The following is an 8,277-nucleotide window of genomic DNA, read 5'->3' as shown; positions in this document are numbered from 1 at the left end:
AACCCGAATAGGCGATAAACCTGGACTAGAGACTTGAGTGTTTAGGTAGGTCGTGGCCGACACCCACGTTGGGCTTCCGCTTGAAGGTTGCCGAGTACATGTCGTGTAAACGGCGGTAAGTGGTGAGAGCGTGTGTGAAGAAGTACACCCCTGCAGGGTTATCATCATCTATTCGAATAGCCGTGTCCGCGGAAAAGGACTTCTGGGTTGCTTATATCAGTTCATAGACAAGTGAAAGTGGATACTCTAAAATACGCAAGATAAGCGTGAGTGCTATGGATGGCGTTCTCGTAGGGAGACGGGAGCGGATCCATAGTGGTGTATTGATATGGTGAATATGTGGACTCGTGTGCGCCACCTCAAAAGAGTTACTTGCAGTCGTAGTTCAGGATAGCCACCGAGTCAAAGCTGGCTTGCTGCAGTTAAACCCCACCATCCCCTTTGTTGATAATGATGCATATGTAGTTAGTTCTGATGTAAGTCTTGCTGGGTACATTTGTACTCACGTTTGCATATTTTATGTTTTTGCAGAGAGACTTCAGTCTCACTAGTAGTTCCGCTTGGACTTCGACGTTTAGCTTGATACCTCAGCTACGATCTTGTGCCCTCGGCAGGATCTGATCGATAGTCAGGCTTCTCAGCCTTTTTCATTTATAGATGTCTGTACTCAGACATGATAGCTTCCGCTTGTGCTTTGACTTGTATGCTCTGATTGTTGGGTCATGAGACCCATGTTTGTAATGTCTCGCTCCTCGGAGCCTATTGAATAAACTACTTGAGTCGTAGAGTCATGTTGTGATGCCATGTTGTATCTGCACATATCGAGCATATTGTGTGTATGCTATTGAAATGCTTGGTATGTGTGGGATCTGACCATCTAGTTGTTTATCTTTAGTAGCCTCTCTTACCGGGAAATGTCTCCTAGTGTTTCCACCGAGCCATGGTAGCTTGCTACTGCTCCGGAACACTTAGGCTGGCCGGCATGTGTCCTTCTTCGTTCCTGTGTCTGTCCCTTCGGGGAAATGTCACGCGATGAATACCGGAGTCCTGTTAGCCCGCTACAGCCCGGTTCACCGGAGTCCTGCTAGCCCAGTGCTACAGCCTGGATTCACTCGCTGATGACCGACACGTTCGATGCTGGGTCATGGATGCCTGTCCCTGTAAGTTTGTGCCACTTTGGGTTTACGACTAGCCATGTCAGCCCGGGCTCCTTATCATATGGATGCTAGCGACACTGTCATATACGTGTGCCAAAAGGCGCAAACGGTCCCGGGTAAAGGTAAGGCGACACCCGTGGGAATACCGTGCGTGAGGCCGCAAAGTGATATGAAGTGTTACATGCTAGATCTATGTGGCATTGAGTCGGGGTCCTGACAGCGTTGGTATCAGAGCTTGACTGCCTGTAGGATTACCAAGCCAAACTGGTCGAAGTTGAGTCTAGAAATTCTTTAGTTATATAAGGGAATTGATTGTGGGATGGAACGTAAGGCTCTTTTACTCCTTATACCTCATGGCCTTCTGATCTGAGTCATCATCTTCTCTTCTACGGGGATTAAGAACTAGGCTATCTCTTCTTTCTATCAGGATCACGTGTTACTAATCCATAGACTTATAGATTGTTGGATTTAAGTCTCAGCTCAGTTCCTACTATTTCTGTATGTTAACTGTTGATCTCCAAACCTTGATATTGTGCTTCTGAGTGGTTATGCCACCATTTTTGTGAATGTCTCAAATCTTTTCTGAGCATTTACAGCCGTTATGCTGTCCGAGTCATCCCAGGTTTCTAAATAGTCTGATGCGTTTGCAAAATCCTTTCCCTCTGGTTTCGATGTTCCTTTATGCCAGCTCAATCGCACTAATTGTTGAGTTGAGGTACTCTACTGCCTCGACCTTTATGTTGGAGTTATTATTATGACCCTAGGTGTCTCAGGGGATCATCTAGTGGTCTAGCCATGATTTGTGTCCTAGTGTGATGATTCTGGCCTTTATTCTCGAAAGCATTCCGTGATGCTACTTAGTAATAGGTATTCTGTTCCTGGGTTCTTGAACCCGAGATTCACTCTACCTACTTCATGTTGATAGTAATTGCTAGTGCCTTTAGGATATTAGTAACCTTTGCGATAGTCCTTGAAGTCTGTGGTATCTTCTTCTTCCAAATACCATGAACTACTTATGGCAGAAGTTCCTCGTTGAACTGAAATATCACAACGGGATTATTCTTGATGAGTTCTCCATTATATATTGTGGCTCTGCCAGTTCTACCTTTCTGCATGGGTTATCCGGAAGAAATATGTTGAACTTCGTTCGACATGCTAATCCATGCACCCACAACTCAGAAAATCATATGTTCTTTTGAGTTGTCCCATCTTAGTTGTTTCCGACCCTCGCCTATCAATTGATAGTCAACAGTATGCGTGCGTTCATTTATCGATGCCTATTACTTTTGCGGTCCGTCAAGCCATTCTGTCCTGAATGACTTGGAGAAACAAACTCCAGTACCTCATCCATATCTAGGATTGGGTCAAAGTAGTTGTATTCCGCAGATCAAATGCCAATCCAGCTTTTGGTTCTGTTCTACCTTGGAGTATTACCCCCCTTATGTCAGAATTGTCATGAGAACTGCACCAACTCTCATGAATTTTGACGTAGTGATACTTCTCACCATCATTAGTCATTCCTCGGCCCTCGTGTTGATGCAACCGGAATACCGACAAATGAATTGCGATGTGTGAAATCAATACTCCCAGCAACCTCGTTGCTTGGTAGTTAAAGGGTAACAATTTCATTCTTAGCGTGTTGGTTTTTGAATCATCCTTCTAAGACTGATCGTGCTACCTAGTCCTTATTTCGGTGCACCCTTCGATTGATGAGTTAGGATCTTGTCAAGTCCTCACTCATTTGATCATATCGTCTTGCCCTCAAAAGCGAGATTGTTCTCGAGCTTAGTAACATACCGGTGGTTCGTGATTTTCTGGATGTCTTCTCGGAAGTATTACCAGGTTGTCGCCTGACTGTTATGTTGAGCTCGTGATCAAGTTGGTTTCTTGTGAACCACCCTCTCTCCAAGATCGGTGTTAGATATCCCTGAGCTAGTTGGTTAAGCTAGACAACAACTTGGAGAGTTGGAAGATAAAAGCTTGCCTGACTTAGTTCGTTCCAAAGGGATATTCTTGTGTAGGGTGTGCTGAAGAAAGATGATATCTTCATCGATTGGTCCTTGTGATCAGTTGCTGGACCTATTGTCTTATCAATCCTTTGATTTGAGTGTGGGCTATCGTCAAATCAAATTAGTACCAACGATGCTCGTAATGTTGTCTTATTCGTGGTTGATCCCTCGAGCATACACCATTACATCTTTGATCTGACCAATGCTATCACCGTGTTCACTTAACTATGGAATTCCTTTTAAAAGGAAACCTAGATGAATTGTTGTTGAGCCCATTGGCAACATCCTTATCTCCTCCATGATGTTGTTGAACATTAAGCTAGTGTTGGAAACTTTTGAAGGCATTTTCTTCATGCTAGCTCATGAAGTAATTGTTTGATGAAAGGAGTGACTTCCTCTTATACACGTGCATTTGGTGAAAGTTGCCGCCGTGAATTTGAGAAAGTTAGTTTTGTTTCCTTTGGAATCATCCCAAATCAGTCATGCACACGTGCGAAAGTATTCTGTGGTTCGGAGACTTGCAACCTCCATTCTATATGTGTTCCGTAGCACCCCAAGCCACTGACTGATTTGTTCGAGAAAAGGAGTTAAGTGTTAATCCATGGTAATGCACAAGACTTCGATACCCTCATTGATGGTTCCCCCTCCTGAACTCAGTAGTGTTTTATTGTAAGACTCCCATGAGGGCATGCTTGTCTGGGACAACGTGTTCACATGTTTGTAGCAGAACTAGCTCATGTTTTGGAGCTTGCTATCGTAGTTCATTCCCCGAGAATCTCGCAACGTCATCTCGTCGATTTGTGTTGCAAACTTCCGTTTTCTTCCTAGACTCGATGAGTCTGGAATATCCTGACACCAACCAGATCTGAATCTCAGGCAGATATGATGGTTTGGAACATTTCCCAAGAACTATAATATCGGTCCCTCGAAAACCGGTAAAGTGGATGTCGTGGCCAACACACCCAGCCGGAAGACCTGTAATTATAATATCTTGATTGAGGAAGTTGGCCACCTCCCCATAGGGATTTCGTAGGATTTACTCCCTAGTTGCCCCTATGGATTTTGAGATCCCGAAGTCCGACCTTTTACTTGATGTTCTAGATATCAAACCATATCTAAGAATGGGTTACGCTAGCACATCAAGGAGAACATTAGAAGCGGAGTGCTAAATGTATCTCGGTCGATCATCCAGATTCTGTTCCTTGGCCTCGCTAAGGTGAAATCTGAGAAGGTGTTATCTTCCTTTGCATCTGCATCATCCATCACCATTCATCATGGTAGTAAGTTGTGTTGCCAGAATCCTTGACACGGATATTGGTAAAACCTTGATGATTATGGAAATGCTCAAGTTCTTGAGAGCACGCACAAGCGTTAGGTGTTACCATCGGCACTAGCTAGGTTTGCTCTCAACTTCCTCGGTTATGCTATAACTTCTCAACAGTGAATTCACTCTTTATTGTTGGGTTCTTCCTTAGTTACCAGAATCATTCCCATCATTTGCATTTTGTTCCCAGCTTGCACCGCCAATGTGCCATTCTACCATGGGTCTCTTCCATTTCCGGTGGTAAGCAAATTCATCCATTGCGTTGTCTTCAACAAGGTAATCCACATCATCCAAGTCCGAGTATGCCATTCTACCGACCCCCTCCAAATGATCGCTCGAGAATTGCCTTAGGCTGGTTTAAAGAGTTTCAATGATCTCTGAATCAAAGGTAATTCTTTTTGCCACTTAAGATAATAATCTACGAATCACCCTTCTCCAGGATGTTTCGTCGTGGTATCATGGCAATTCAACTCCTCGCTACGTTGACAACCGATCGCCACATTCTTAAGTCTGGAATTGTTGTCTACCTAGTGAACCTCGTCACCTGCTCCACTCCATCCCTCTAGAGGTATGCTTCGTCTCTCAGCTCGAGAGATGGTTCTATGTCTCATTCCGTGAGTTAGTCCTGAGTTGTTCGATCTTCGAGGAGATCGACCCTTCTAGAGTCTCCTCCTTCCCTCCGTGTCATGTTGACAGGATTTCTCAGAGCAAGACGTCAAGATCGATTTGAAGCAATGAATCAGCATCCTCGAGAAGGACAATTGGATCGTGAAGTTTGAGCTAGCTTAGTGTCCCCTTGTCCTCTTACCTCACGTCTTGAATCTCGGGACGAGATTCTTGTTTAGTGGGGGTGAGTTGTCACATCCCTAGTTCTGGTATGCACTGAGCTAGCTAGTCATGTGTTGCATCATGTTTAAATTCAAATGAAACTTGAATTGAGGAATTTTCAAAAGCCTCAGAAAACCTCTAAAAATAACCAACATTTAATTCTTCTCAAATGAATCCAAGAAAATGTTCCTGTTATTCTATAGAAATATTGGTAAGAGGTAAAATTCAAACCAATATTTTTGGAGTCACAGAAATATTTGTTTTGGCCATTTGAATTAATTCAATAACTATTTGCATTGGATTTATATTTTATATATAATTAATATATGTCCAATAATTCTGGAACATTTTATGTGGTTTGGTATATTTTAGTTCTAGCCACATAATTATTTTCAGGATTTTATAAAATGGTTTAGTATTTTTACTAAACCAAAACAAAACAGAACAAAATAGAAAACAGAAATATAAAACAGAAAGCAGAGAGAGAGAAGGAATCTCACCTGGGCTTACCTGGCGGCCCAAGTGGCCGGCCCAGCCCACCACCACAGCCTCCCTGTCGTCTTCCTCCCTGGACAGAAGGACGAGCGCGTGCCCGCCGCGCGCTGGCCACGCGCCTCGCCAGCTCCTGCTTACCGCTCTCCCCCGACGCTCTGGACGCCCTGGACGTCGACACGCGGCCTCCCCGACCGCCCCTCACTCTCTCCCGAGCTCTCCCCCTCCTCTGTTTCTCTCTCCCTCTCGTGCCGAGCGCAGCCGTCGCCACCGACGCTGTTCGCCGCGGCCACCGGCCACCCCTCGCCTCGCCGATGCCTCCAGAAGAACCGCCGCGCCTTCTTCTTCGTCTCCACCAACCCATGTGACGCCGGAAGCCTCGGAGCGCCGTCCCCGACGTCTTCTTCCTCCTCGGGCCACCGAGATCGCCGGCGACCTCCCGTCGTCACCAGCCCCTCCCCGAGCCCGCCGTTCGCCTCGTCGCCACCGCAGTGAGCTCCTGCCCCTGTTCCCCTTCTCCGCTCCCTCTCTCGCACGCCGTAGCTGCTGCACCGAGCTCACCCGCACCCGCCGCCGCCTGTGCTCACCGCCGGCGTGACTCCGGCCACGCAACGGCTCAGTCGACCCGTCCATCTTGTTCACCGCATCACGTAGGCCACCATTAGTGCCTCAGCTCGCTTGCTCGCACACCGCAACGCTGCCCGCACCCACGCCCGAACTCCGGCGGCCGCAACCGAGCTCGCTGCCGTCGATGCAGGTCGCCCCCGGCATAACTGACTGCACCACTCGACGCGCTGGATCACCAGTTGCCCGTAGGTGGTCTCCTCCGTCCGTTTGGACGCCGGAGCGCGAAACCCGCAGCTCCTCCGCCGCGTTTGACCCCGCCGGCGGCTAAACGCCGGTGGGTTTGACCCACTTTGACCACGGCGGGACCCCCCCTGTGTCCATGACATGTGGGGCCGGCCTGTCAATTAGGCTAGGATTAGTGTTAACTAAATATTAGTTAGTTTAATAGACACTGACAATGGGCCCCAGGCCACTAACTAAATTAGATTAGTTAGGTTAGTCACTGACGGATGGGACCCACAGGTCAGGTTTGACCCGAGCCGGCCCCTGTTGACTTGCTGACGTCATGCCAACGTCATGCTGACGCAGTAATGTTTTCTGGATTTAATTTAATTCTGAAATTCCAGAAAATGCCTATAACTTCTAAAAATCATAGAAAATTAACCGTAACTCCAAATGAAATAAATTATATATGAAAAATTATCAGAAAAATTCAAGGAATCCATCTGTACCATTTTCATGCATGTTAGAACAACTTATAGCTGCTGTTTAGCACAAATCATATAAAGGGCATTTAAATATCCACATATGGAGTTTGAATTTGAATCTTGGATTCAAACCCACTTCATTTAATCTGTTGCTAGTTGCATTAGCCCAAAACACATTCATATTGCCATGTCATGATCATGCATCATATTGTGCATTGCATTGATTGTGTTCCCTTCTGTGTTGCCGGTATTTGTCCCCTCTCGATAGACGTGATACCGATGATGTGATCGTTGACACTGATGAAGACTCAATGTTATCTTCAGAAGTGCCAGGCAAGCAAACCCCCCCCTTGTTCATTCTGATACAATCCTACTCTCTCGCTCCTGCTCTCTTTTACTGCATTAGGACAACAGCGATTCAACTGTTACTTGCTGCGGTAGCTGAACCCCTTTATCCTCTGCATGACCTGTCATTCCACAGTAATTAGATGAAACCCACTAGCATGAGTAGGAGTTGTTTGAGCCCTGTTGTGCCTACTCATTCATGTTTGTTTGTCATGCCTGCTACTGCTTAGAGTTGAGTCAGGTCTGATTCATCGGGGATGAATCAGAGGCGTGTGAACATGTCCTACTGTGTGTGAGCTAAGTGTATGAATACGATTTGGTAAAGGTAGCGGTGAGAGGCCATGTAGGAGTACATGGTGGGTTGTCTCATTGCAGCCGTCCTCAGGAACTGAGTTCTGTGTTTGTGATCCATGATTCAGCTACTACCACGCATTGGGCCCGAAACCAATGGACCCTCTCGGCTTCTTGATCACCCTTGTCCTCTGTCCAGGAGTTGCAAGTAGTTTCTGGTGTTTGTAGTATGCTGGAGGCCGTGCGCAGCGCTGACCGTAGGGGTGGGCTGTGATGCGGTAGGCACGTGGCCGGGTAAACCGGGCGCCCGTTTGGTGTCACGGAACCCTGTTCACATCGTTTGGGGCTGTGAGCGAAACTCCGGCCGGATCTCCTCATGGATGGAACCCGAATAGGCGATAAACCTGGACTAGAGACTTGAGTGTTTAGGTAGGCCGTGGCCGACACCCACGTTGGGCTTCCGCTTGAAGGTTGCCGAGTACATGTCGTGTAAACGGCGGTAAGTGGTGAGAGCGTGTGTGAAGAAGTACACCCCTGCAGGGTTATCATCATCTATT

Source organism: Triticum aestivum, chromosome 6B (genome assembly GCF_018294505.1).
Source record: "Triticum aestivum cultivar Chinese Spring chromosome 6B, IWGSC CS RefSeq v2.1, whole genome shotgun sequence".
Lineage (NCBI taxonomy): Eukaryota > Viridiplantae > Streptophyta > Magnoliopsida > Poales > Poaceae > Triticum > Triticum aestivum.
Note: the sequence above shows the minus strand (reverse complement) of the source record.